We start from the raw sequence: 26,368 nt of genomic DNA on the forward strand, positions 1-26,368 counted from the left end.
TGCCTCTCCTCGGAGAGGAGCAGCCAGGAGGGACTGGCCTCCGCGGGCAAAGGCTGGGTCCGTGCTGAGGCTCCCCTGCGCAGCTGTCTCAGGGCCTGCGGCAGAGCCTCGCCTGCTGCAGGAAAGGCCCAGGGCCCAGAGACGCCAGCCGTTGCTGCCCCCGTCCCAGGTGCCCACCCTAAAAGTCAGCCTGGGAGGTGGGGGGCAGCTACTGCAGCCCCCGGGAGTGGCCTGGGGGCCAGGCGAGCGCAGCAGCAGGTTTCGCAAAAGCCCCCAGTGGCCTTCAAGCTCCCCCGGTACGTAAAGCCCCGTGCTTGGGCGCCTGGCCTGAGCTGCATTTCAGCTGTGGGGCACCCCTTCCCCCTCTGGCCCAAGGTGGGTCAAGCTCAGCAGAAGTGAATGGGCAGATTAAGAGCCTGCTGGTCCACCGCCATCCTTGTCCCCCAATGCTTCTTCTGCCCCACCTTTGGAGGAGAGGGGCCTGCTGTTCCTCAAGAGGTGAGAAGAGGAGCTGGAGCTTGGCGTGTCCCAGCCAGCCCCGTGCCCCTCCTGCCCATGCCCAAGGAACAGCCAGGCTGGGAGGATGCCTTGTCTCGGCCCCACCAGCTTCTTGGGAGCCCCGGCCTTCTTCCTTCCTTTTTTTGGAGGGCGTGCTTTCCTGCCCTCCAGCATAGGACTGTGGCATCTGCGAGGAGGTCCCTGCTCTGCCCTTTTCTCCGCCAGACTGGCACCGTTTACTTCTGCTTCCCCTTCCCTTCCCTTCCCTTCCCTTCCCTTCCCTTCCCTTCCCTTCCCTTCCCTTCCCTTCCCAGTCCGGAAGGTTGCCTTGCTGTTCCCCATCCCGGAGAAGCTCTCGCAAGACGCTCCCCTTTGGGCTCAGGCAGCCCTTCGCAGACATAAGAGCATCCTTCACTCCCAGCAGTCTGGGGCCAGCTGCTCTCTAGCGAGACAGCTGCGGCGGAGTTGGCAAAGAAGTTCCCAACCCCTGCAAGTTTCATGGTGGAGGGGGCTGTAGTGGTCCACCTCTCTCTGAAACCCTCCCCTCCATTGGTGGCTGGACAAGGGGGTCTTGGCAGAAATGCCGGAGGCTTTGCACAGGAGCAAACAAGGCTCACCAAGTCTGTTTCCAAACGCTGCGGCAGAACCCAGTTTTGGGGGCTCGTTCCGCTCCCCTCTTGAGCTGTACCACAACTGTGACTCCGCCGCTGCTCACCTCCAGCTTAAGGAACTGAAAGCGCACAGACAAAGAGGGGAAGCTCTGGGGCTGGAGAGACAGCCGAGGTGCAGCTCATTAGGAACCGCACGGCCGCACGGCATGGCTCGGGCCCCTCACCGGTCTCCAAAGTGCAGCAGCCTTTGAAGCGCCTTGCCGGGGGTCCTTTCATCCCACCCAAGGCGGGCTGCTGGAGGGCCAAGCAGACGCTGCCTGGAAGGGGGAAGGGGGAGCAGGAACCCGGCGTGGCTCACTCACCACCTGATGGCTGCTGATAGCATTGATCCCCACCACCACATCTGCGGCTTTCATTGCGCTCTTCCCTCTGAAGTGCGTGGCTCCCTTTGTGTTTGGCCGTTCCAGGAGCTCTTTATCGGCTCATGTATGCAAAACTGTGCTTAAGCCGGCATTAGAGGCGCTGGGGTGGGGGTGGGGGTGGGGGGCGCGGAAGTGCGATGCTGGGAGCTGCTGAACTCCCTGTGCTCAGTTTGGGGTGTTTTTCACATTGCGGCAATCCAGCGGAGGTGCACAACAGCCCAAGTGGCTTGCAGCTGTCACGCGAAAAGCATCTCACACCTGAAGCTGCTAGTCTGAAAGGCTGCGGTGGAAGATACAGGCAGCACCTTGGAAGCTCAAGTCCGGGGCGTTTTGCTCTGGTCTCGGGGCTGGGAGGCTTTTTTGGGGGAGCAGCTCCGGCAGGAGGGTGATCTCTCAGCAATGGCTTTCATGGTAACAGTGGGGAGCCACCAGGTTCAGTGGCACTCTACCTCTATCTGCCAGGGAGTCCCTGATGTTGCCATCACTCCCTGCAGGAGGCATCTGAATGGCCAGAGGGGACCAGCAGGCTTCTGGGGATCAGAAGTCTTGCCAGCCTGGGTAACCCTCCCTCTTCTCTCTCAGCTCTTGGCAGGTGTCCCTGAGGAGTCTGTCAAGGCCCTTCCGAGACCAGGGCCCATTTTTGTTAGGGGCCCTTCTTGGTGCTGCTAAGGGCACCAGAACGCCAGCTGTGCCAGGCCGGGCTGTTCTCAGCAGGGCTTGCTCCCAGGACAACAAGCTTGGGGTCAAGCTGGGCAGCGTCTCTGGAGTAACCTTTCAGCTCTTATTTGGCGCCTCTCCCTTCCCTGGGAGCAGCTTTGCTAATTCCAGCTTTCCACATGCTGGGAGAAAGGACTGTGGGGCCAAAGTGCCTGCCATGGGGACACTGGGGGCCCTCCTGAAGAGACTGCTGGGGGGAGTGGGGCAGGAAGAGGTGGGGTGACCCAGGCAGAGGAGAGGCAGCAACGCCCCAGACCCTGCTCTCCGCTGCTTCAGAGTGGGAGCCAGAAGCTCCCTGGCCTCGAGCATTGTGTCTTCTGCACCCTCTTCACACTGTTCCCAAGTTGGACCCCAACATGGAGGCAACACTTGCATTTCCGCAAAGGGGGCACCTCTAGTGAGCCGCAGGCTGCAAGGAAGCCAGCCAGCCAGGCCAGGCCAGGCCAGGCCTCCTCGCTGCCCAGCAGCCTTTCCAAGGCTCAGTCTGGGCCGAGAGCAAGCTCACCTTTGGGCCCCTGGAGCCCCCATCTTCCCACACACAACAGGCTTCAAAAGGAGGAAGAGGAGCAGCAGCCCCGGGAACGTCCTGGGCCAAAGGCGTGGAGCCCAGTCCCTTGGTGCTCTTCAGAGTTGGGCGGCTCTTTGGAGAGGAGGAGCGCCTGGCTGCAGAAGCTGCAACGCCTGGGAGAGGAGGGAGCTCCCTCCAGCGTAAGGAGACCCTTTTGGAGTGTGGGAGCAGCCTGGCTAGACCGCTGCCCGCTCTGAGGAAGGGCCAAGCCAGAGGGCTTAAGAGGACATCTGGAACTTCAGAGCCCCTGTGCTCCCTCTCAGTGGTAGCAAGAGCCCTCCAGCATCTTGGGCCGAGGAGGGCCTTTGCCACATCTCTGGCCCACAGCCCTCCTTAACCGAGGGAAGGAGCCCATGGCCTTCTGGATATGTAGAGGGGAGAGGGGATGGCCTTGAGGGACCGGAGGAAGAGCCACTGCCAAGGCAACGGGCAGATAAAAAAGGACTGACTCCGGGCAGGAGTATAATCTGAGAAGACAAGCCCCTCCCTAGTTCTCCCGAAGATAAAAGGAGGGAGGGAGAAGCGCATTCAGACTTGCAAGGCTCCATTACTATAGCCTTGCAGTAAAAGTGGCGCTAACCTGCATGGCATTGGACTCCCAGCCTGATCCTCCCTAGAGGGCTGACAGAGCAGGGCTACAGAACTAAGGGACAAAGCAACCCTAGGCTCACCACGCACTAACCGGACCAGGGAGCAAACCTGTCATGGACTGCGGGGACTCCGAAAAGCGGCTAAACAGATGCAGCCCTGCACAAGCATAAAGTCCGTCCACCCAGTCCGTCATCAGGTGGGGACACCCAAACCAGCCTCCGCCCCTTCGGCGCTCCTGGTCCTCCTAGCGAAAGAGGCGGAGGGAAAGAGCAGCTGAGCAAGGAGCCTTTCGCTCACAGAACGTACTGCCGAGGCCGCCAGCGGCAAACGGACCTCCCAGACGCCGATTGGTTGCAGGCGCCACGCCACCCGTCCATGCTGCCTTGGCCAGTGGGGAAGGGGACAGCGATGCCGTGAAGCCTTGCCAGCAGGGCTGCTAGTGCGAGACTTGGTCGGCCCACGTGGGTGCGGCACCATACTCCAGAATGGAGACTTTGGGCGCATTAATAGGAACCACCCACCAGGAAAGCAGACATCTGGCTAAACGCGTTGCAGGAGCAGACCCAGCTCCCACCTGCCTTGCAGACTCCCACCAGGGGCGCAGAGCAACCTGGTCTCCGCCAAACCAGCTTGAGCTTCCTTCCGAGAGCCACCCGCAACTCCCTCCTCCTGCGGCCAACAGGCGTTGTGGAAACCCAACAAGGGTGCAAAACATCCCTTCTTCTGGAAACCCCTCCTGGCCCATGTCTGGGCATCCCCTGGTCCCCTGGGCCATGAAAGAGGCAGGCAGAGCCGGAAGCGCGGGGAGCCCTTTGCCACATTCCTCGCTGCTGACCACTTGCCTGGATCGGCCACCTCCCTCCAGGAGGCCTCCAGCCGCCCCCACTCTCGGGCCTCATCGTGGCCATGCAGCAGGCGAGAGACTCTGCCAGCCATTGAGACCCCCCGCCCGCCCGCAGCTGATTCAATTATAGGCCCACACGTTGGCCCTGACAGCCCCCCTCAGCGTGGCCCCAGCCAGCCGCAGCGCCTATTAGAAGCCTCTAATCCAATCGCTGAGGCAGGACGGTGAGAATCACAGGCAGCCGCGCCAGAGGACAGGCTCCCTGATCAATTTGCCCCATCCAGACAGTCTGATTCACACTTAATGGAGTCAAGCACCTGAGGGACGCGCCATTACCCTCCGCCCTGGGGAGCAGACAGCTCTGTCCCCTGGAAGGAGGAAGCGGGGGGGAGGGACCCCTCTTCCGCCACGGGGCAGGTGGCAGAGGGGCCACATCAGCCTGGGGGGGATAAGGGGCTGGGGAGGGCATAGGAGGGCATCCTTTGCTCTGCCTCCCGGCCGAGTCCCTCAGCAGAACACCGCCTGGCAGGAGCTGCCAAGGGGTTGACGGAGGCCAGGTGGCGGAGACGGGCCCTCTGCCCTTGCAGGAACCACGGGCACAGCAGCCTGGGAGAGAAAGAGGCAAGAGGGGGAGGGAATTGGGCCCAGGAAGAAACTTGGGTACAAGCCAGGTCTTAATGGCATGAAACCCAAGGGGGTCCATTAGGGGCCTGGGAGTGGGCTGATCAAATCGGCCCTCCTCCCTCTAGAGGTGGGGCGCTACGCTAAACTCCACAGTCACCAGGTAGTGGTCTGTTCCTGACAAGGGACAGACGCCAGCGTCCCCCAACTCCAGATCATACAGCCATCGCCCCAGGGCAAAAGCCAGGTGTCGGAGCCTCAATAACCTGGATCAGGCCCATGGTTGTCATGGCGGCCATGAATGCCCGCGCTGCCTCCACGTCTGCCCCCAATGATGGCAGATTGGAGTCCCCAGGACCATATGTCTGGGGAGTTCCGCCGACCGCCAGTCCAGAGGCGACCTCAAGGACAGTGGGCAGGGAGGCTGGCACAGTTGCAGAATGTCCACCTGATCCTTCAGGCCCAGCCTTACAAGTAGGGTCTCACGCCTGGCTATCTGTGGGGCGGTGCCCTGGAGGTCTTCAGAATCTCCCGATAGACAGCAGCAACCCTCCTGCCCTGGCCATGGAGTTGCTGCTTGGGCCGCACCCAAGCCCAGGAGGGCACATTCCTGAGAGGGGCACTCCCCTGTCTTTGCTTGGCCCACTCCTCCAGGGTCATATCCCAGATGAGGCTTCATTGAAGGCCAGCCTGGCATTCTTCAGCAAAACCACCGGACTCCAGAGCCTGGGTACCTGTGCCCCACCAGACGGGCAGAGAGCGCACGGGGTAGAAAGCCCCCCCTTCCCACTCCCGGTTGCCAGATGAGACAGAGAGGGGAATGAGAGAACGCACAGGTCCTGGGACTTCTGCAGAGTGGGTTAAAGTAGGTGTTTCCTCCTTTTTTCCTGTTTTTATTCTTCAGCTTTTTTCATATCTAATTTGTTAATTTGTATTATTTAGTTTATTACACATAGAACCTGTTTGAATTGAATTCACTACTTTTGTGTGTTTCTTATTCTTATGGGTATTATTTAAGAAAATAAATAAAAAATGCTATAAAAAATTCAACAGTTTTCATTCAGTTACAACAGCTGATGAAAACATCCATTAAAACATTGTAAAAATATAATATAAGCAATAAAGCAAACAATAAAATAACAGAAAGTAGAGGAAGCAATAAAAAGTTTGAAAACCAGTGCAGCTCTGATCAAAACATTTGGATTGATCTGTTTGTACCATTATTGATTGATTGATTGATTGATTGAGTGAGTGAGTGAGTGAGTGAGTGAGTGAGTGAGTGAGTGACTGATCTGATCTGATCTGATCTGATCGGCATGGCTGCCCCCCCACTGACTGACGTACAACAATTAAAACAATAGAAACGTCCGGACCCCTCAGGCCTGGGACAGCACATGTCCCCGTCAAAAGCCCCGAGTGACTCCCCAAAGGGCTGACAACTTCCTAGCCCAATGCCCAGGAGAAAAGCCAAGTCTTTGATGTCTTACGGAGGGCACCGGGGTCCGACCGTCTGACTCTCGGGGAGCACGCTGTTGCACGGCCAGGCACCCGGCCGAGGAGGCACATCTCCTGGGTCCCCTTAGAGGGAGGGACCCAAAGCAGGCCAGCTATGCCGCATCTCGCAGGGTGGGCAGACGTAGTCACAGTAGCTGGTCCTCCAAATAACTGGGCCCTTTGCCACGAAGGGTCTCTAGGGGCCAGCTGGCCCCCCAAACCGCCCACAGAAGCAGACCGGAGCCAGTGCAGCTCGCAAGGCAGTGGCGTGGAATGGCTGCCTTCAGAACGATTAGGGCAATTCTTAAGTTTGAAGTGATAGTATTCCACAAATTCTGTATGGTTTTTTTGGTTCATTACTGGGAGGGAAGGAACGGATGGTCCCAGGCTGCAAGATCTGTTATAAACAGAGGCCCTGCAGCACCCAAACCGGACTTCCCCGCCCCTCGGTGGGTCTGAGTGCCTCCCCAGGGCCAGGGGCATCCCTGGCTTGGAGGACCCGGAGCCATCTTGCCTCTCAAGCCTGCTCTGGCTACAAGCTGCCTGCCAGCAGAGCACCAGGCCTTCCCAACTCCTGGCACGGGGGCCTCTGCGGGACCCTTCCTGGTGACCAGGTGCAAAGCTGCCACCACTTGCTGCTGCCCACCATGCGGGGCACGAGACCCTTCAGCTCAGGTCAGGGGTTCCACCCTGTGGAGGAACACCAGTGGGCAAGGGCTCTGCCAGGCAGAGGAGCTGCAGGGCTCCTGGACCACTGGTCCAGGCATCTTCACTGGGATCCCCCTTTGCCCCCCCGGGCTCGGTTTGCAGCGTTGCAACTCGGATTTGGCTGGCCTGGCCTGGCCGCTTCCGGGGCCTGCTCTCTCTGGACAGCCCTTCCCTTGCTCAGCATCGGCCGCTCCCTGCTCTGCTGGCCGGGGGCCTTCCTCCTCAGGGTCTCCTCCAGCCCTCCTGGGCTCGCCCATCCTCGTTGGAAAGACAGGAGCAGCCTGATCCCAGAGGCTCCAGTGCCAACGGCAGCCGGCTGCATTGGCCTAGGAGCTCAGGGGTCTGGGGTGGGCTCCTCCTCCCTTCTTCTTTCAGGGCAGCAGCAGCCTGGCATCTGGCCTTGGCACTCTTGGTGCAACCAGCTCAGGCATAGCCCTCCTGAAGAAGACTCTGATGACTCCAGTGCCTCACCTGCTGGAACAGCTGGAGGGGGAGGGGGGAGGAGCGCTGCCCCTCGGGAGCCGACCTGGAAGAAGCACGAGCAGGACGTGGGACGCTCCAGCCTTGCTGCAAAGGCCCAGCCCTCTGCCACGGGGGAGTGGGGGGGGGCAGGAGAGCAGATGCCGCCTCCAGGCTGGCTGGGATCTGGTTGCTGCCTTGATGAATCAAGATCTGGAACCGTTGGAGCAGCAATCGCTCTCCATCTTCGGGGGGTGGGGCGGCATGGCAGTGGAGGGCAAGCAGAAGATGAAAGCTGGTTCTTGCCCACTGCAGCCCTTTTTGTCCAGCTCCTCTGGGGCTCAGCCTGCCCCAGGCCCCCTTTGGCTGCACGGTCCCTAGCTTGCACCCGCCTCTTTGCCCCTGATGCTGGCAAGCCGGAGCACCACCCTGGCCTAGCCTGCCTTGCGGGCGGGCGGGCACACAGCAGCTGGCAGCTTGCAGAGCAGCAGAGGGAACTGGGCCTCCCCTCAAGGGCTCGGCCGCTTCTCGCCCCAGCGGTCAGTGCGTGTACTTGCGTAGGCTTGTGAGGCATCCACGGCCGTCGCAGCTCCGACCCTGGGGCCCGAGCCGCCGCCTGGAGGGACTGATCGAAGGGCTCTGGCAGCCGCTGCCAAGGAGCTGGCAGGCAGGCTGGAAAGGAGGGCGCTCCCTGGCATCCTGGTAAATTGCCCACCTGCCCTCCTCATTCACTCTCATTCACATTTTTCCAGGCGAGTCTCACCCGGGCCAAGAGGCCAGCGGCATCCGCCCTGGTTTTATTTACCAGGCTAGGCTTACAAGCAGCTCTGATCGACAGCCAATTCTGAGTGGCTTGCAATGCTGCCGTACGTAACCAAGATTGATTGGCTGACTGATCAGGCGCCGTCAAGTTGGTGTTGACTCTTGGGGACCACCCAAACAGACCTTCTCTAGGGCGAGTATTCAAGATTAAAACAGAAAAAAACGGCCAAACAATAAACATTCTTACATAAAATATCCCTATGCTGAGGATCTTAACACTCAAAGAATCGAATACTCCTACACGGGAGGAATCGTGTTGAAAGAGAATAATCTCTATTTTTAAGCAAAGATGGAGCACAACACTCTCGTGTGCCTGAAACAGTTTTCAAAGAAGAGAACATGATATAAATGCTGCCATCACCCTTTCAAAATTAACTCCGGATCTCATTTTGATGCTATGTAATCTCTCTCTTTCCCGACCGTGGGGACACCCAACGTGGGCACCCAGAGAGGAGCTGCTGCTCCTACTGGAGGAGCCCCACCTGAGCCCCCGGTGTGTCAAGCTTGGCTGACTTACTTTCCCCCAAGGGAGACCCACGCAGCCTTTGGGTGGTTTTAAATCAGGCCGATCAGGAAAGCTGCTAACGTTTCTGAAGGTCAAGGCTGGCCAGCAAAGAACCAACACCAAAGTGGAGGCACCAGTGAGCCCTGGGTAACCAGTGTGCCTTGAGCCCTGGGCACAGCCACCGTGCCCCCACGAAGGGACTGCGGGGGTGTAAAACAGCAGCAGGGTAACTACTGAATGTGAAGAAGTAGCTGCAGAAATGGTGCCCGTCCTGGGGCCATTTTGGCTCCTGGTTTCTCTCCGGGGCCACGCTCCGGGTCCCCTGGCACTTCCCAGCACGGTTAACTGGACTGAGCAAACTGGATCAATTCCAGCAGAGAAGCGTTTTCTGCATGTCCTCACTAAGATGGATGCTGCTTTGCCAGAGCTGCCCCCAAGTGCCAGAAATGGGCATTAAGGGCAGGCGGACTCCCCAACGTTTCACTGACTGCCCTAGGAGGAGGGGGAGGGGCCCACAGGGGGGCTAGATCCGTCCAGCCATTGTTCTGCAGTCAAGCTGGCCAGGGAAGCGTTGAAGACCGTGCGGCCCCCCGTGGAGGTCCAGCTCAGCCCTTTCAGTCCCCCACCTGCTTCTGCCAGAGCTGGCTGGCTGCTGCCTCCTCCTCCTCCTCCTCCTCCCTCGAATAGGTGAGCCGTTCAACCAGCCCTCACCCCCCCCACGCCATTCCTCCTGCCATCTCTCATTTTAGCCCTATTAAACCACCAGCCAGTTTGGACCCCACCCCTCTCCTCCCAAGCAGCTCCACCTTTGCGGGGGGGGGGCATTCAAAGGAAGAAACCCGCTACAGGAGCGACAGCAATCTTCTAAGCCCACCTCAGAGACGAGGAGAAATAAAAACAGGGGCCAGCACAAATGTGCAATTAGGTTTCCAAATCCTCGTGCTCCGTCCCTGCAGAGCGCAGGCCTGCGAGGCAATTTCCAAGCCCATTCAGCCTCGCTCAGAACGCTTTTTAAAAATAACGTATGATTTTCCCTCCCTCTCGCCTCCTGCCTCTCTCACGGGTGGGAGGGAGCTGCTCCAGATCAAGAGGCGCAGCGCTCCTTCAGCCAGCGACGGGAGCTTCGGCTTCCGGGAGGGAGGGAGGGAGGGAGCCGTTCCCAGGGGCCCACACCTCAGGGGCCGGGCTGGGGCCCCTGCCGCTGCTGCTCGAAGACAGAATGGGGCTCCCGGGGAAGCCCCACTGAATTCTGCCCCGTCGTCTCTCCTCATGAATTAGCAACAGACAGGAAAGCAGCAGGAGCTGTTTTTCTGTTGTTGATGTTTTGCAGAAACATGTTTGCAGCTCGGAAAACAACTTATGCTGGGCAAACCAGGCCCGTGCAGCGGCTGCGAGCTGGGCCAGGACTCTGTTTTTGCTCCTCCACAACTGCCGTCAGGGTGGAATTACCCAGCGGAACTCCCCGAGCATTGAAACTGAGGCCACAGCGGGGCTGAAGATGGGTAGCGAGTGCGGCTTGCCCTAGCCCGGGGCCGGGGGCCGGCCGAGTCTGACAGGGGCTGGGTCCAGCAGCGCTCGCTGGAGAAGTTGCCCAAGGGAGCCTCGAAGTTGACCCCTACAAATAAAGCCACACTTTGCAGAACAGAGATGGCGCTCCTCATCTGAGCGATCACAGGATGCCTGCAGGCAGCTGAAACCAGCCGACTCTCCATACCGTACTTGTGGCCAGTGGCCAAGCCCCCGGGCTCTCGAGCCACAGAGGCCAGGCCCTTGGCGGCGAGCCCTCGCCTCCTCCCTGAAGTCGTTCTCATATGTCAGACTGGGACACCTTGGGGGCAGCAGCCACCCGGGGAAGGGGCACCAGTGCTGGGATGAGCGGTCTTGGGGGAGGCAGAGGTGGGGGTTCCTGCGGAAGATCCGCTCTGCAGGCTGATGGCAGGGCCCCTGGGGCTCCTACACCCACAGCACCTGCAGCCCCAACTCTGGGATGCTCACAGCTTGGTCGGCTTCCCGTGCCGCTCCTTCCTCTTGGTCCTCCCAGGCCTGAGAGGGCACCGACGGCTGCTGTGGGCCCAGGCCAAGCGCCTCCCCAGTGCTTCCTGGGGAAATACGGGCCCCGACGGACTGGAAGCAGCAGAGGGCCCACACCCTCCTTTTCAGGTGCCTGGGCTTGGCTGACCTCAGGGGGCCACAGTCTGCATCCCCTGTGCGTGCAAGCAGACCCCCCCTGCTGAAGAGCAGCCTGGCTCGGGCCAGGAGGGAGGGGCCGCGCTCAGTGGGGTCGCCTGCCCCTGCCCGGCCTCCGTTCCCCGCCTCAAAGGCCAGATTAATCGCCTTGTGCTGGTTCTGTCACATGCAGAGATAGATTCTTCCTGGAATTTACAAGTAGTTCCATCTGAGAAATAAACAACCCAAGATAAAAATTACATTGTCACAGTGCAGGTGTGATAGATGTACCAGACACACTGTGGCACCGTTTGCCTGGCAGAGATGATCTGCTACAGGAGCCCTGGTTGGCAGAAAGAATGGGGCTGCTGGCAGGGGGCAGCCCCGCCCCTTCGGAGTCCCCTTCCGTCATCCGTCATCCCCCGCCGGGTGGCTCCCCGGAGGACCAGCCCTTGGGGGGAGGCCAGGGAGGAAGGGGCCACAGGGCCATCCTGGGGATGGCATCCAGCGGCAGGACTGGAGTTCCCAGGCTCCGGCAGCCACTTTTGGCTCTACTGAACAGCAGCCAGTCTAGAGCCACCATTTGACGCCAGAGGGGTGACTTCTCCCTCGCCCCCTTGCTTATCGTTCAGTGGGAAGTCGCAGAAAGGCTAGGGGGACCCCCACACCCCCACGCCACACGCACGTGCAGAGGCACGTAGGAGGGTCTCTCCCTGCAGTCCTGCGGCTGCGCGAAGAGCTGCTTTCAGCTGCATCGCCCGTCGTTACCAAGCCTGATCCGTTGGACGATGTCCTGCAGCAGGGCGTTCCACAGGGTCAGCAAGTTTCGCAGGTTGCAAATATCGACCTGCTTTGCTGTGATTCTTGTATTTCTATATTGTTTTTGTAGTTCCACATTATTCTTGCTGTGGTGGTGGTGGTGGTGACTTTAAACGACCTTTTAAAGCTACCTGCTGCATCAGAGGACCTCGCTTGTCATCCGGTAGGTTGCTACCTGGCAGCATTTTATCAACACCGACTGGCAACAGGGTGGTCAGGTGCAACGAGGGTGGGGCAGCATCAACCCCGGTGGCATTCAGGAAGTCTTTGGAGTTGGAGGGTTTGGTTATTTTTTTCCCTTTTTAATTCTCTCTATTTTACTTTTGTATTATTGTAAGCCTTCTTGGGAACGGAGAGGCATCCAAGTGCCAGAAAGAGAGAGGCAGCCAAAACGGAGGGCAGGCCGATGCCCCCTTTGTAGGTGGGCAGAAGAAGCAGCAGGCTTGCTGTATCTGGGGAGGGCAGGGCACCTCCAGCAGAGGAAGGCTGCCCTTGCTGCTGGAAGGGCTCCTCGAGCCTGGGCACCTCAGGTGGCCTCGAGGGATGGGTGGCCAAGCCCTTATTTCCGGTGCAGCTGGGCCAGGACGTGTCACCAGGGCGGTTGGCAGCAGCACCTGCGTGGCCTCCGGGCAGCCTGCCTGATTCGGCACCCCACACTAGGCGGGGGTCAGACTGGACGACCCCCGAGAGCTCTTCTGCTCTGTGAGGGCTGTGCAGCGGCAGCCGCGGTTTCGTTGCCCAGACCATCCCTGCCGGCCTGCCCTCCTCCCCTGCAGTTTCCCTGGCAGAGCTTCCCCGGCAGGCTCTGCTCCTGCCCTCCCCTGCCCTGAAGGGCTTGGGGCCATTAATCAGTCCGGGACCCCCACGAGCCCTGTGGCCAGCCTTATCGTCCCCATATTTCACAAGCGCTTAAATTCCCAGGGAAAAGCAAAACGTAAAATCAGATTGAAATGCAGGTCTGTTTGCTGTTTTCTCCAATGAAATGGTTCTGGGTAAACAGCAGACGCCACTGATGAAATCCCAGCAGGCTTAAACAATAAACCTGGTTACAAACTCAATCTAGTGAAGATATCAGATCAGAAATTGCTTCAAAAACATGTCAACAGCCCCTTCCCCAGCAGCTGGAAAAACTTCTACGAAGCCAGCTTGCAGCCCCGGTGCCCTTCCATGCCCAAGGCCCTCCTCCGGCCACTCTGCCAGCCACTGGAGCAGAGAGAGGCCCCCTTTTGCCCGGGGGGTCCCTCTCCCGGCCTTGCCCTCAGCCCTTCCTCCCCACGGATGCCTCTGGAGGCCTGCCAAGAGGGACCCGCGACTTGCTTCGCAGGCAGACTCCAGTGCCGACCCCGGGGGCAAGCGGGGGCAGGGGGCTGAGCCCAAGGGTGGCCTCTTGGGCTGGAGACCCCAGGGGACCGGGGCACAGAGGGCAGCTGCGCCTGAGGCAGCTCCCCCAGAGGGAGAGGCTCCCTTGCATCGGCTCCCTGTCCCTGCGCAGAAGAGAGCGGGCAGGCTACCGAAGCCATGGCTGCAGGCGGGAGACCCACCCTGGACTGGGGGAAAGCCAGGACCCCCGGGCCCCTGCTTGCAGAAGAGCTGGGGGACAAGCGGAAAGGAGAGCGCTGCTTCCCTGCCCTGCTTGCCCCAGGGGTGGGAGTGCTTCTGCTGCCCAGGGACACCCCCGGGGGAGAAAATGCCTCCCCCCGCCGGGGTGGCTTCCCTTGGCCATCCTGACTTTGCCCCCCGGATTCTGCTCCTTGCTTAACTCCCTCCAAGCCGTGGGGCCCTGGGGAAGATCACAGTTCCCGCAGCATTTACAAACACACTTAAGGGGGTCAGCAAAGCCAAAGCCTTGCGGGAACCCAGCCAGCAAGGTCAGCAGCCTTTTCCTCCGCACGCGGTCGGATGGTGGGGCAGCCCCGGCGAGCCTCCCCAGTTCAGACCTGCTCCTTCCTGCCCCCGCAACCAGCCAGCATCTCCTGCCTGGAAAGTCCCCACCTCACCTTGGAGTACAGCTCCCATCATCCCCAGCCAGCCTGGAGCTGCAGTCCCACACTTCCAGAGGCACCAGCCCGGGGAAGGCCTATCTAGCGCTATGGCTCAGCTGAAACCCTGGACGAGGATCTGCCGAAGGAAGCCAGCTTGTTGGTCTGCCAGGAGATGCCCAGGTGACCCCCGTCTGGAAACTGGGGCAGCTGCTCTGGGTGCAGAGGCAGGAGATGCTGCTGCCAGAGGATCGGGGGCCCATCAAGGACCTGGGGAGGTTGGGGGACAGAGCCCGCTTTCTGCCGCCAGGGTCTCTCCCCTGCTGGTGGGGAGGCTGCCCAAAAGCCGAGCATGGGGCATGAGCGCAGGAGGGGCTGGAGGAAAAGGCCTGGGTGGGTCTGTGTGAGAGGCAGGGAGGGGGCAAGCCACGGATGCTCCCCCTCAGGCGAAGCTCCTGATGGGTCCAACCTCCTTGTGCCGCCGCCGCTGCAGCTGCAGGCCGGGAGGGGAGAAGCCCTCCCTGGATCCCATGAAATATTCACCTTGCTTTGATGTGCTGCTTCCCCGCTCTATCGATCAGAGGCAAGCACGCCTGCCAGCAAGAAGAGAGGCAGAGTGGCAGCGGGAGGGGAGGGGAGGGGAGGGGAGGGGGGATTGCTCCTGCCCTGCAAGGATGGGGGCTTTGCACTGCTGGGTCTGCCCTTCGCCCCTCTCTGGCTTGCAGTGGGGAGGCCTCTCTGTGCTTGCTGTCTTTTAAACTGCCGCCCGTCCACGAGATGGGGGTGGGCTGCCGGCAGTCTCTGCCACGGGAACTGGACTTGGTTCATAGTCAGGGTGCTGTCAATGGGTCCTTGAAGCCCGCTGTTCCCGCATGGATTCTGGTTTGTACTGTAGGATTGCAGGTGTGGAGCTCCATACCAGGCGGTGGGTTCCAATCCTGATGGGCTCGACTGTATTGTCTCGTAGCCTAGCTGACCCTTCAGGGTTGTTGTGACATTAAAGGGGGACCTGCCCCCTTGGAAGCCCCTCTACCAGCTGAAACCGTCTCTAGAAGTCCTAGCTCTTCTACGGCAGGGCAGGGCAAGCTACTGTATATAAACCAGGAGCAAACCCCACCCTCCCTCGCCCTGATGATGTTCCCTAGTCGGGTAATGAAATGTCTGCCAGCAAACCACCAAGCTCAGAGGGCACCAAGGACTCCACGGTTCAACCCTGAGCTACAGATACTCTCTTCTATTGGAGTCCTAGTTCTGCCTACTGGGGCACCAGCAGAGTCCAAGGGCACCCGGTAAATGAAGCTGTGCCCTGCAGCCCTCCTGTGGTTTAATGCAATGGCCTCCCAACACGCCAGCCACAAACTCCCAAGCCTCATCTTGGCCACGTCAGTTGCATTCTGCAAGCCCAGCCCCTTGGAGCTGGCAGCCCTGTGGCTTGCAAAAAATTCACACCCAACATTTAAGTTTCGGGGACAGAATGTGGCTTGGTGGTTGCATGAAGTGCAGTGCCCACCTGCCTTCGGTCCCTCTTCCCCAGGAGGGCACAGCCCTGCCAAGGCACAGCGGTGTGGCTCTTAGATGCCCAACCCGTGAGGCATCGTCCAGCAAAGGGTCTTGCCCACATGGTTCTTGTTCCGTCCGAGATGCCCGCGGACATGGCGCAGGAGGAGCGTCAGCCTGTCTGCCCACGAGCAGTGCGGAGGGCCCCTCTCGATGAGGTCATGCAGTACAATAGCAGCACCCCTGCGCGCAAGCAAGCGGTGGCAAGGCAGGCTCCTCTCTCGAGTCTGGACCGCAGCTGGGAAAGGCAGGAGGCAAAGCGCGCCAGCTCCCCTCGCCCTTTGGCACGCCCTCCCCAGCCGCAACCAGGCTCAGCGACTCCCGGCTCTCCTGGAAGAAGCCAGCCACCAAGGAGAGCGCAGCGCAGCACTGGCAGGCAGGGACCCGTTTTCCAGGTGGCACGGCAGGCACTGTGCCCACAGAACGAAAGGCCACAGAGAAATCAATGGACCCGTTTTTATCAAGGGCATGACTGAAAGCATCACAATCTGGGCGAAGAGGCCCAGAGTATCCACAGAGAGAAGAATGGAGTCGCTGTTAAGAGACTTGAAGTGAGAATGCAACCGACAGCGGAGATGAACTTTGCAAGATGCCTCTGCTGCAAACTCAGCAAAAACATCTTCAAGTGACCGTCTCCTTCTCAGAGAGAGCAGCACCGGGGAGGCAAACCAGCTGCCATTGGGGAGCAACTGGCCATCAAGTGTGGCAGCCTGGGCAGAAACCCCCTGCTCCCATGGGGCCATCAGACATCTAAATTCATCCATCCCGTGTTAGATGGGCTATTCAGAGGGAAGGGGCAGCACATTCTGGTGATAAACGTGTTACTGTACTTGACAAACTTCATAATGCGGCATGTGTCATTTTGGTACTCAAAAAAAAAAAATCAAGATGATCTGGATCACCCATTGACCCCTACAAGCCTGGTCATGCGACAGGGAAGCCTGCTGGGCTGCAGGCTGGACCCAGCCAAGCCGGGCCAAAAAGCTGCACCGGGGCAGTGGCAGAGGGAGAAAGGCATGGGCCGGAGAACCACCCTCCAGGAGCCAGACCTCCGCCTCAGTCCAGAGGAAGGAAGCGCGGCCCAGCCCCCAGCCTTGCGCCAGTTGGGATGTCTGCCCCTTGCAAAGGGCACAAGCCCCACGGGGCACTCAGCGAAGTTATTTATAAGCCGGTCCCGGGCCAAATGGCCCTGCGAGTTCTGTGCAGCAGAGGAGCCGTCTTCATCAAACATTTAAGCCTAAAAGCAGCCCTGGAAACCAGGCCAGCCAAATGGATCCAAACAACCACAGGCGTGGGAGGGCTGGGGGGGCTGGCTTGAATTTCTTGCACGCCAGCCCTCCAGGACCTGTGCCCCGGTCAAACAGGATGGAGCGTAGTTCAGCATCTCCAGAAGGGCCTGCCCATCCAGGGGCAGTCAGTAGCCGAGAGGGAAGAGGGGAGGGTATCTTCCACGAAGCAGCCCCCCCATCAAGCAAGCCTTGGCTTCATCGATACTGTTTTAAGAGCAGCTTTTCAGGATCCGATCTGACCACCACAGCTCTCGCGAGGCTGTTCTGCAACTGCCAGCACACCTGGACGGATCTCCTCTGCTTTCCCACAGCCATTTTCCTTTGCAAGGCCTGGCAGGAGCTCCGCAGCAGCCCAGGGAGAGGAAGCAGTCTGGCGGCCACCATGGCCCAGGCCTCACCCAGAAGGCAGGAGAGCCACGGGCTGGCCTGGAAGAGGGCTTAGCCCCATAGCGGTTCCTAGCCTGGCCAGCCCCCCTCCTGCTACTCGAGGGCGGCTTCTCCGCGCAGGAAGGAAGGAAGGAACTCAAGTCTTCAGCAAGAGACCTACTTTCCAGCTTTAATCCTGGTGCTTAAAGGATTTTTTTTTCACTCAAGGAAGAAGCAGTGTGATCAGAGGAGAAATGCAGCAGGATGACAAGCTGGTGAGGGTGGGAGCAGGGAAGGGGGATACATATTCATCGCCCTTGGTGGTTTAGAAAAGAGAGTGTGCGCAAGCCAGTTCCTGGTGGAACCGCCGGGCAGCCCTTGGGAAGCGGAGGGACCGGATGTTTGTCCTAAACTTCTGCTGAAATTGCAAATGGGGGGGGGGGGCGAGGCTGCCTGCAGGGGTCTGGCCTCTCTGCCCCCTTGACCAGCAGCAGCAGAGGGCCTGGTTGCAGAGTCTGCTGGCCTCAAGGGGTCTCCTCATCCGCCCACAAACTGGCCCCACAGCAGAGCTTTGAGGTGGCAGCACAGAGCCCCACCTGTGACCGTGGAACCTGAATCCCCTTCCTCGGCTTCCAAGCTGCCCTCGGTGGGGAGGGAGGCACCAGGGAGGGGAGGGGTTCCGCCAAGGGGGAGAAGCCAGAGGGGCCCAGCTGGTCTTACAATGGAAGCAGGAGGGGCCGGGCAGAGGCACAGAGGCCCCAAGCCCAGCTTCCCCTGGTGCCCTGATGTGCAGGGAGCTGGCCCCATCTAAGAGGAGGCAAATGCCGCAGCCAGCGGTCTCTTGCTTGGCGATACAGCAAGCTGAGTCTAGACCCTGCGCCAACCTTTTTCAGTTGCCCCAGTTGCTGCCATGTTCCCACTGAAATGAAACAAAATGGGCTGCTATTTTGGAAGACTCTCCAGCAGGCACCATTCTGCCCTGCAAATTCACTGAAATCATATCACCTCCTAGACATCCTGGAATGTGCTTCATTCGCCCTCCTGAACATAGCAGCTTGGGAATAGCTACCGGTTTGGGGCAGAAAAGGAAAATAGAGTCCCTGAGCAAAAAAACATGGCCCAGCAGGCAAGAATGAAAGCTCTTTCCCACTAGAAAGGGTCTTCTAAGAGGAGGAGAGGGATGTGGCGGGCCAGGCCTGATGGCCTATCACTTGTCACGGCTCTAGGGATTCTGGCGAGGGGGCACCGGGGACACGAGCCCACCCAGCTGGCCCCAAAAGGCCCTTTCCTTCTCTGCAGGGGCTCCCAAAGGCCCCATGGTGGTCTCCCTGGCAAGGCTGCCTGCTGGCACGTCTATTTCTGTGCCACAGATACCAAGGGTCTGGCTGGGAATGTGCGGCTTCACCCATTGTGCAAAGTAGCTGCTATGAGGGGCTGAACTGGCTTAGCACAAGGAACGAAGGGCTGTCTGCCACTGCCAGCCAGCCCTCGACACGCTCCCAGCCCCGGCCCCCCATCCTCACACAGCAGCCCAGGCCAGCTGGCTGGTCCTCCTGGTTCCCCAAGGAGTTTTCACACGACAGGCCCGCACGCACCTTTTTGGACCATCAGTATTACGCTGGCACCAGAAAGGCAGCTGGGGAGGGAGAAGATGCGGAGCAGCCCTGATCAGCCCCAAGCATCAGCCAAGCACGGATCCAGTTCTGTCCTCGCCTCTTTTGAGCCAAAGGCCCACAAAGGGCTGTGCTGCCCCTCCCCAAGGGGATTACAGATGAGGGAGGGGCAAGGACCCCCAAAGCAAGGCTTCCTTCTGAGCTGGGCATGATGGGTGGCCGCAGCAGCCCCAAAGCCCTGGCTGGAGAAAGCCGCCTCCTTCCACAGAGGCCGAGGACCCCAAACCTGGAATTTGGCCCAAAGCCAAGGAGGGTCTTCTCTTCTGGCCAGCCTTGCCGCTTCCCGGCATAAGTACAGCCCACCCACCCCCAGCAGTAATTTTTTCCTAAAATAATGTCCCTATTTCCCATAATGAGCTTCGCACAGCAAAATACTATGCTTGCTCTTTGCACACACAGTTTTCTGTCCCACATCTTTATTCAAAGTGAACCTCATAGATTCTGCATTGAAATTACGCTAAACCAAGCTAAATCTCAAAAATAATAATATAACCATTGCTGTATTCTGATGAAATTAAACATTCCCCAAATTAACAAATAAATCCCAGTTTGCTGACTGCAGCATCTAATTGCATCGGCTCTTGCTGTGGAAAACTTCAAATCACTGTCGAGAAAGCGGTTGCTTTTAAGTGCTTGGCACTCCGGCTTTTCACTGCAAGAGGCTAAGAAGACAGGCCACCCGGGAACCCTGTGCCTGACAGGGCCAGATCAGCCACTGGGGCCCACCAACTGGCCACTCCAGCCCCAGCTTGCTGGCATCGGACAGATGGTCTGTTGGGGTGTAGCCAGCACCCCCAGAGGCCGCCCTCCTCGCAAGACCCCAGGAGCCAAGGGAAAGGTGGCCCTGAATGCATTACCGGTAACTCTCAGGCCCCCTCAGAAGCCTCTCCTGTGCCCCACTGAGCTCCCCCTTCGTGGCTGCTTTGGCGTCTCAGGCCAGGCCATTCCTCCTCTCCTTGCACAGACTTGTGGCTCCTGCTCACAGGAGGCTTCTGAGGAGGTTGCACCTGTCCCTCTGGGCTGCTCTCCCTCACCAGCTCTGAGCCTTCGTCTGCGTGGAGGCTGGCAATGGGACCGGCTTGCCCTTGGCCCCGTGGCCCTTCCCAGTCTCTCGGTGCTGGAGCGGAGGGAAGAGGCATGACCCGTCCGCGGCCAGCAGCTGCGAGAGGCGAGCCAGACCACCCCAGGAACTGCCTGCGCAAGGCTGCGCTCCAGAACAGACTGCCCCCAAGGCCAACCCGGCTGCTCTGCTGTGCTTCACCGTCTGCCAGGCCAGGCCTGTCACTGCAGACCCCGCTGAGTCCAACGGAGCTACCGGGCTGATGGGGAATGGGGAGCCCAGCTCGATGGCAGAGGCCCTGCTCTCCAACATCTCCCCGCTAAAAGCAGGGGGAGCTGGAGGGATGAGTCGCCTCTCTGCGATAAGGGGTGGAGGCGCCATTCTCCTGAGCAGCCCATGTGTGCAGGGGCCAGGGCCCACCTGGAAAGACGAGGGGGCGGGGCAGAGAAAGGCCCAGCCCCAGCTGAAGCCGAGACAGAAAGTGGGCCAAGATCACCCCCAGGCTCGGCCAAGAACGCCTAGACGTATGGCGCACGAGGCTGCTATCCTCTTGGCTCAAGGGAAGACAGGCCCCCTGCCCTGTCTGAGGCGATCCCTGAGGAAGACAGACGACGGCTGATGACTCAATCCATTTATAAGCCTCCTCACGGCCCGATGATGAACAGTCATATAATGAATACAATTTACAACAATTACAAGGACAGAAGAACAACCTAAGAATTCACACTGGGGAAAAAATCCCAGAATAGCACCCGGCACCACCCCAGTTCACTGCAGTCAATATTCGAGGTGGGGTCAGTGGCAATCCCCCTGCACAGGGCCATGTGGATTTGTGGGATGGGGGCAGAGAGAAGGCCCACCGCCCAGGTCCCCTACAACGGAATTGCTTTGCTGATGGGACCTGGACCCCGCTGACCTGCACAAACACCAGCAACTGGGGAAAGACTGAAATGGGAACGCTACCGTAACTCCTCCGACTGGTCACTTATCAGCCCCACTTCCAGCGCTGAAGAACCACCCCCATCAGAAACAGCCAACCTGCCCGGAGCTCGGTCCTTCTATAATTGCTACCCTGATGCATATATCAGAATGCAGCCCGCTTGTCTTGTGGCTGAGGAATGTGTGAGCTCATCCACCGAGGTTTGTGGACATGGTTCATTTCTCGGGATGGGGGAAAGCCAACAGTCGACCAGCCCCACGAGGGCCGCTTCTTGCGTGCAAACCAGAGAAGGCTCAGCTTTGCCGGCCTCAGGAGCAGAGTGAGCTCTCAGGGTGCCCCAAAGTCTGCAACTACCAAGCGCCAGCTTCAGGAACTTGCTGCTTGTCTTCTTCAGTGTTTCTTGGCAAGACGGGTCAGATGCGCTGCTGGCACTGAATGGCCACTGTGCTGAGCGGGGAGCATCTGGCCTGAGCCTTCCCGAGAGGGAGGGGCAGGGAGGTGTTTAGGGGCCGGAGCAGGGAAGGCCCTCCTGCTGTGCTTTCCGAGGCCTCCAACAAGGGAGTCCACAGGAGGAACAGCAGAGGTGAGCAGCAGCAGGACAACCGGAGACCTGCAGACACAGCTGTCGCTGCAAAGGAGAAGAGAGCGTTCTTCTAGTCCATCCGGGCAGACAGAAAGCCAGACGCATGGGAGGGAAACAAGGGGAGGAAGAGAGGCTCCAGGCCCGCTGGAATGGCAGCGAGCAGGAGAAGAGAAGGAAGAGGAAAAGACTGAGGGGGCCACTGTGGGGGGGAGGGGTCTCTGGGCGCACACACAGTCTCCAGGGGCCCAGACTGCTCCGGGCCCGAGAGCCTGGCGTCTTGGGGACTCGGGCAACCTTGTCACTCCGCAGAGCTGCACAGAAAACAGGGGCGGAGGCCCTGTGTGCGGCCTGGCCCTCGAGAGGGGCGCTTCTGAGGGTGAGCTGAGAGGGAAAGCCTGTCCCAGCAGGGGGACAGCAGGAGCTTGTGGGGCATGACTGTGCTCCTCCTCTCCGCCCCCCTTTGCAAAGAGGCCCCCAGGCACATTGCAGGGGAGAGAGCTGCAGGTGATTCTCAGGGAACCAAGGGGACTTGCATAAAGAGGTTGCTTGGATCAGGCCGGGCACCCTAGAAGCCAGCCTGGGGAGCCCGCCTTCTCTCCAAGGGCCCTCCAGCCGGCGAATCTCTGCCCTGCCCTGCCCTGCCCTGCCCATTGCCCTTGATTCCCGGGGGCAGCGGGGTCCCACAAGGCCTGCTCCCCGCTTCCCCTCTGGCCGCGCGGGTTCCCGCCCGGGCGCCGCTTCCAGGCCCTCGTCCTCAGCTCTGCCTGCAGCGGCCAGGCTGTCCCTCGGGTTTGGAGCTGCAGCGGCAGCCGCTCCGGCCACCCGCCTTCCTTCCTCCCGCCCGTCCGGCTCCTTCGCCTCCTGCTCCTTCCCAGGCCCCCCCGCGTCCCCCTTCCAGCCTAGAATCGGCCCTTTGGGCGCTCTTTCTTCTGACGGGCTGTCCCCGGGAGGAGCTCCGCCGCCGAAGGCTCCAGGGCCGCCCGGAGGAGCGTGGCCGGAGCGTTGGTGCGCGAGGGGCCTCGGGGACGAGTGTATCTCCGTCCCGCCCAGCGCCGCCCCGAGTCTGCCCTTCCTCGCCTCCGGCCCGAGACTATTTTCAGCCCCAGGGAGACGCCGACGCTTTGGCCGGGCTCGGTTTCTGTCGCCAAGCAGGGGAAAGCCGTCCCACGAACCCAGCTGCCCCGGAGCGTACGCATAGAGCTTCCCCCCGTCGCCCTGCCGCTTCTGCCGGAGTCCAGGGTCCCAAGCCCCAGGAAGCGCCCCCTCCGCCCACATCGACGAGACCGCTGAGAACAACAACCCCGCGAAGAGGGCCGGGCAGGCGGCAAAGACCCGCCGCCGCCTCTTCCTCGTCCAGCTGGAGCGGAGCAACTTTGACCTTGAACCACCTTCTCTCTCCGGGCGCGCCGCCGCCGCCGCCCCGCCCGCTTCCTACCGCGGCGAGACCGCTCGGAAGCAGCGCCCCCTGAAGCGGAGACCGAGCACAACCGCCCCCCGCGCTGAAGCGGGCAGACGCCGCGGACAGAAGGGGGTGCTGCCCGGGAAGTTAATCTGGATTAACGGGATTACACGCTTTGCCGCGGTCTCTCAACTCAGGTCATCGGAACCTTTGATCCGGATTGAAGCCAGCAGCGGCCAACAGGAGCAGGATTCCAATCCAGTTTAAAAGGAGCCAAACCCGAGAAAAGTCACACGTCCACAAAGTAACGCGCAGCGGGGGAGGGGGCTGCGGTGCCAATCGCTCTCCGGTTACAAAATCCCAGGAGAACAAACCGAGAGTAGCCCCCCTTCTGGCCGAGTTGGATGGGATGTGCGTTGGGGGGGGCTTCCTCGTCCGGGACCCCTCTCTCCCCCCCCTTGCTGGACCACAGGAGAGGTGTGGTGGGAACGAGGAGCGCTGTGTGGTCCCTAAGGGTCCAGCCCCTCAGGCGGTGCTCAAGGGGGGGCAGTCTATCCCTTCCTCCCCCGCCCCGCAGCCATGGCCTTCGTGGGACTGGAACCATAGCTGGTCTTTGCATCAATGTGATGCCCCCCCCATCTTTGGAAGAAAGTTTTCCCCTGATGCCAAGGTTCTCTGCACCTCCTAGAGATCCGATGCCCTTTGGCAGTTCTCCCCCCCTCCTGCTTTTGGCTGAGAAGTTGCCCTCTAGACAGCTTGGAAGATGCCCAGAATTAGACCGAATTGTACTCCCCTCCATCAGCCCTCCAGAAGTCTAGCCCTAAGCATCAACCAGTGGGGCGGTGGGGTCACTCCTTCCTTCCCACCATTCGCCCGCACATTGCTGTGGTATGTCTGGTCCACTCTCCTGCTCGCTGTGTCCACCACCACAAGCAGTTCCTTAAGTGCTTAATTTCCAACATGGGACGCTCCCCTCAACTGTCTGGGCAGCGTTACGCTTCCCGACCTCCCTACCGAGGCTCCCATGTTACAGATGGGGCAAGACCCCTGAGGCTGCCCTCTGGGTCAACTGCTCCAGCCTCAACAGGGAAACAACAGGATCCGACCCTGGAGCTGGAATTCCTCGCTCAGACCTCACAGCCTTTAAAGGCCCCTTCCTTGGGCTCTCCTTGCAGGGCGCTGATGGGCACCTGGGCCAACTCTGGAGCCTCTTTCTGGAGGAGCAGGGCAGAGGGGATCTTTCTTGCTTGGCCACCCAGAAGCCAGATCCCGGAGTGATCCACCCAGGGGCACAGCATCGCCTCTGAGGTCTGGCGCTCCTCCCACTATACCTGCAACACAGCAAGGGTCGAAATGCCCGCCCCTGGAGTCCAGCATGAGCTCCTGGCATTGTCTGTCTTTCTCAGCCTTTAGCTTTATGTTTTGCTTTTGCATCCTAGTCTAAATATTTATCCCCTAACCCTTTCCCACAAAGCTCCAGGTGGCTTGTGATTTGCTGTGACGCGGTCTGCAGAGAGGTTTTTACCTTCGTGTGTTCGAGTTTCAGGACTTTCTTCTACTGCGGTTGCCCAACTGCTGCCCTTGAATAAGCTGGGCTCCTGTGTCCACGTCCCTCAGGCTTCCCCACAGCAGATGCATGAGCAAAGGACCTCGGGGGAGCCCTGAGGCTGGCTCAGGCACGGCGCCTTTAGTCCAGCCTTCTGCAGCCCACGGTGGCCACCCAGACACCCCCAGCAAGCCCACAGACCCAAACGGGAGGCAAGACCCCCAACCCAGCACTGTTCCCCAGCAGCTGGGATGGGGGGTCTGTTGCCTGGCACCGAGGGGGAAGAGCCCTCACGCTAGCAGCCACTGGCCACCAGATCCACCTCTGCGCATTTGGCCAATATCTTTTAAAACCATGAAATTGCTGGGCACCTCCACATCTGGAGGCCCATTGACTAGGAGAGGCCTGCCCCTAAACCATGCTGCCCTGCAGGGTGTGCAGGCTGGAGGCCTACAATCCCGGAGAAACACCAGCCTCTCCTTCACAGCCCTTGGACTCTTTTGTGCCACACGTTAAGCAGCCACACCACCTTTGAATCCTCTTGTGCCAAAACAGCCCTGGCTTGCAGGGAGGAGAAAAAAGAGTCCATCAGAAGTATTCTCCCCCCCCCCACACACACACACACACCCTGGTTTCTGGGAGACCTGTCCATGTGATCGGGCCAGGTTTGATCAGTCACTGGGGTTGCTGATGGAAGCAGTGAGTGGCACTGTTTGCATTAGCAATATTAGTAGCATCCTCACCCCCCAGCCCAGTTCTCCCAGGCCTGCTGGAGCCGGCAGGGCCCGGGTTATTCAGCCCGGCATCCAGAGGGATCCTTCCCTAATGTCTGGATAAGCCCTAGCGATAGGCAGCCACAAGACTTTCAGGAAGAGCCACTTCCACGGGACAGGCCTGCTCCGGAATAAGACCGGCCCAGCGGCTGGTTCCCCTTTCTTTTGGAAACGGGAGTCACCCACCAGGGAAAGGGTGGCCCTTCTGCCCACACCCGGGGAGAAAGGATGACCAGAAACTGCGCTCCTGTCTTCCCAGGGACACCGGGAGCCCGCGTTTGGACCCCTCTCGCCTGCATTCAGCCCACCAGGCTGCTGCTTCGTCTCGGCCGAAGCTCCGGGAAGTGTGGTCCACAGAAGAGAAAAGGACCTGCGAGACGCCCCCCTCCCCGCCAGTTGTTGCGAGGAGAACAGCCGGAGGCGACCTGAGCATAGCACCTGCCCTCCACTGCCCCAAGGACTCCCTTCCATTCGCCCACGCCGGCACCTCGAGCCTGCCCAGCACAAATCTCCGCCCGCCCGCCCCGCCGCCCCTTCTTCAGGCGCACAAAGAGTCGCTGCGCTCGCGCGCGCACACGCCGGCCCCGTTTGCCCACCGCCCCCAAGCAGGCGACCGCGGAGTCACAAGCGCCCTGGAAATCTGTCCCCCGCCGCCCCGCCCGCTGGGTCACCCGAGAGCCCTCCGCAGCCGCGCCTTGCATCCTAGAACCCCCAAAGCACCGAGTCTGGGGCTGCTCTCCCGATAAATAGCGGCCCGAGCGGCTGCCGAGATCGCGAGCGGCCACAGGGCGGGCGTAGCCCCTCAGCCCACTCCCGTGGAGAAACTGGATACGAAGCGCTTCTGGGGGAGATGCGCAGCGCCGGATTCCCACGGGCACCCGAACAGCTCTTCAGCTCCTGGCCCCCGGGGAGCAGCAAACGGGCTCGACCTGGAGGAAGTGCGCGGGAGGAGGAATCTCCTCTGCCCGCCCCCCCTTCCGGATCGGTGCCCGCCCTGCAGCACCATCCCAACTCGCGCTGGGATCCGGGAAGCGCCAGCCGGCCGGCACCAATTCTGGTTCCGCGCTCCGGACTGTCTAGGCTGGACCCAGCTGCCCCCCTCGGGAGCGACTGCAGTTTCGCTCCGGCCCCTTCCAGGAGGCGCTGCTCCGCCCGGGCCCCCGGGAATTACATCACCTGCCCCGCTGGTTTCTGTGGGTCCAGGAGGACTGAGAGCGGGGCGCCTTCCTCCCTCGCCCCCCGCCGGATCCGGCGCTGGGGCTGGCGCGGATCAGGGCCCCCAGAAGCGGCGAGGAGCTCTGGCGCCAGGCGCCGCGAGGAAAGCAGAGGCCGCGGAGCCCGCCACGCTCGCTAGGCCC

The 26,368-nt window shown here is 60.3% G+C and overlaps 1 protein-coding gene across 1 annotated transcript in view; it reads right to left on the minus strand.

The window, feature by feature from the left end:
• Nucleotides 1-26,368, minus strand: part of RTN4RL1 (reticulon 4 receptor like 1) — a 37,568-nt gene that overhangs the window by 10,717 nt on the left and 483 nt on the right. The window lies entirely within an intron of this gene.

The sequence above is a fragment of the Python bivittatus genome, unplaced genomic scaffold, assembly GCF_059951505.1.
Source record: "Python bivittatus isolate LINGU-HERP-01145 unplaced genomic scaffold, Pbiv_v1 ctg000240_np1212, whole genome shotgun sequence".
In the NCBI taxonomy this organism is placed as follows: Eukaryota; Metazoa; Chordata; class Lepidosauria; order Squamata; family Pythonidae; genus Python; species Python bivittatus.